The following is a 2,641-nucleotide window of genomic DNA, read 5'->3' on the forward strand; positions in this document are numbered from 1 at the left end:
CTATTGTTTACTCTGGCCTTGCACATCCATTATCTACCTCTCATCATGTTATTGTCTTCAGTCAGCGTCCCTTTGTCTCCTGTTAGTCACTATTGAGCACGTTGCATCAGAGGTCCTGCTGCTGTTCACTTTTATATTTTTTTATATTTTTTTATATAACTAGTTGTGTTAGTTTATTTTTGCTAATGTTGTTGTTTGCTGCAAATTGAGTAGGAGTGTAACGCAATTTCAATTTCTATGTATGTCCTGTACATATGCAGAATTGACAATAAAAATCAATCAATCAATCAATCAATCAATCAATCAAAGCTTGTAGATGACTGTAATTTTTATCATAGGTACTCTTCAACTGTGAGTGATGGAATCTAAAACAAAAATTCAGAAAAATACAATGTATGATTTTTAAATAATTAATTTCCATTTCATTGTGTGAAATAAGTATTTGATACACCAGAAAAATGAAACTTAATATTTGGTACAGAAACCTTTGTTTGCAATTACAGAGATCAGACGTTTCCTGTAGTTCTTGACCAGGTTTGCACACACTGCAGCAGGGATTTTGGCCCACTCCTCCATACAGATCTCCTCCAGAGCCTTCAGGTTTTGGGGCTCTCGCTGGGCCACACGGACTTTAAGCTCCCTCCAAAGATTTTCGATGGGATTCAGTTCTGGAGACTAGCTAGGCCACTCCAGGACCTTAAGATGTTTCCTACGGAGCCACTCTTTAGTTGCCCTGGCTGTGTGTTTTGGGTCGTTATCATGCTGGAAGACCCAGCCACGACCCATCTTCAGTGCTCTTACTGAGGGAAGGAGGTTGTTGGCCAAAATCTCACGATACATGGCCCCATCCATCCTTCCCACAATATGGTGCAGTCGTCCTGTCCCCTTTGCAGAAAAGCATCCCCAAAGAATGATGTTTCCACCGCCATGCTTCACGGTTGGGATGGTGTTTTTGGGGTTGTACTCATCATTCTTCTTCCTCCAAAACATGACGAGTGGAGTTTAAACCAAAAAGTTCTATTTTTGTCTCATCAGACCACATGACCTTCTCCCATTCCTCCTCTGGATCATTCAGATGGTCATTTGCAAACTTCAGACGGGCTTTGACATGCGTTGGCTTGAGGAAGGGCACCTTGCGTGCACTGCAGGATTTTAATCCTTGACGGCGTAGAGTGTAACTGATTGTTTTCTTTGAGACTGTGGTCCCAGCTCTATTCAGGTCATTGACCAGGTCCTGCCGTGTAGTTCTGGGCTCATTCCTCACCTTCCTCAAGATCAATGATGCTCCACGAGGTGAGCTCTTGCATGGCGCCCCAGACCGAGGGAGATTTTCCGTTATTTTGTATTTCTTCCATTTTCTAATAATTGCACCAACTGTTGTTGCCTTCCCACCAAGCTGCTTGCCTATTGTCCTGTAGCCCATCCCAGCCTTGTGCAAGTCTACAATTTTATCCCTGATGTCCTTACACAGCTCTCTGGTCTTGGGCATTGTGGAGATGCTGGAGTCTGATTGATTGAGTGTGTGGACAGGTGTCTTTTATACAGGTCACGAGTCCAAACAGGTGCAGTTAATACAGGTAATGAGTGGAGAACAGGAGGGCTTCTTAAAGAAGAACTAACATGTCTGTGAGAGCCAAAATTCTTACTGGTTGATAGATGATCAAATACTTATTTCACACAATAAAATGGAAATTAATTATTTAAAAATCATACATTGTATTTTTCTGGACTTTTGTTTTAGATTCCATCACTCACAGTTGAAGAGTACCTATGATAAAAATTACAGTCATCTACAAGCTTTACAAGTGGGAAAACCTGAAAAATCAACAGTGTATCAAATACTTGTTCTCCCCACTGTATATATATATAATTTATTAATTTATTTATTGTTGTTTGTTTTCTAATGCCAGAAGATTAAAGTAAAAAAAAGAAGAGTTTTGTGGCATGTCTGTTATTTATTTATTTATTTTTTTTTTTTATTAAACCATTGAGTGAGTCCATGAGTGGTAGTTCCATATTTTTTGGTTTCAGGAAAAAAAATAATAAAGGGAGACATTAAGTTGAGCATTACAGCTGGGCATACAAATAAACGTCTTTTAATGTTAATATACAGTAGTTTCATTCCAAGAACCAAAGCTGCAGACTCAAACAGGCTGTTAGTCGTTAAGTATTTTTCTCCATGTGTCATTACAGGAGACTCTTGTAACCAAGGCTCTGATGGCTCAGAGGTTTCCCACCTTGGGAAGGTAATGTTTTCTCTGCACACGACAACTTATTGTTCCCCATCGCTGAGCGAAGAGGGAGAATTGGACATGCCCTCTGTTCATCATCCGTGCATGCTGTGAGCATGATAGCTTGAAAAATAAGTGAGGTACCACCTTCCTTTTTGGCGTTTGACTAGATCTACGTGTAAGAAAGTTTCCCTTCGAAAATTGGATTGCCAGGTCAAACTTCAAGATGGCTGCCGCCATTAATGTCTGTCCATGTTGTGAGAATAACTTGGAAAAAAAACAACAAAGTGTTAACCTCCATTTTGCTGTGTACAGTAGTCCCTCGTTTATCACGGAGCATCCGTACCCTGAAGACCCGCAATAGGTGAAAAACCGTGAAGTAGGAATAGTAGTACAAGTAGTAGTTTATA

At 40.2% G+C, this 2,641-nt stretch overlaps 1 long non-coding RNA gene across 1 annotated transcript in view; it reads left to right on the top strand.

Annotated features, from left to right (window-relative positions):
- Positions 1 to 2,191: 2,191 nt before the first annotated feature.
- The window catches only part of LOC119422959, a 6,535-nt gene continuing 6,085 nt past the window's right edge, over positions 2,192 to 2,641 (top strand). Inside the window, exon 1 of the long non-coding RNA XR_005187436.1 lies at positions 2,192 to 2,246. This is a non-coding gene — a long non-coding RNA (uncharacterized LOC119422959). The remainder of the gene's footprint in view (positions 2,247 to 2,641) is intronic.

This window comes from Nematolebias whitei, chromosome 16 (genome assembly GCF_014905685.2).
Source record: "Nematolebias whitei isolate Nwh7 chromosome 16, NemWhi1, whole genome shotgun sequence".
NCBI lineage: Eukaryota > Metazoa > Chordata > Actinopteri > Cyprinodontiformes > Rivulidae > Nematolebias > Nematolebias whitei.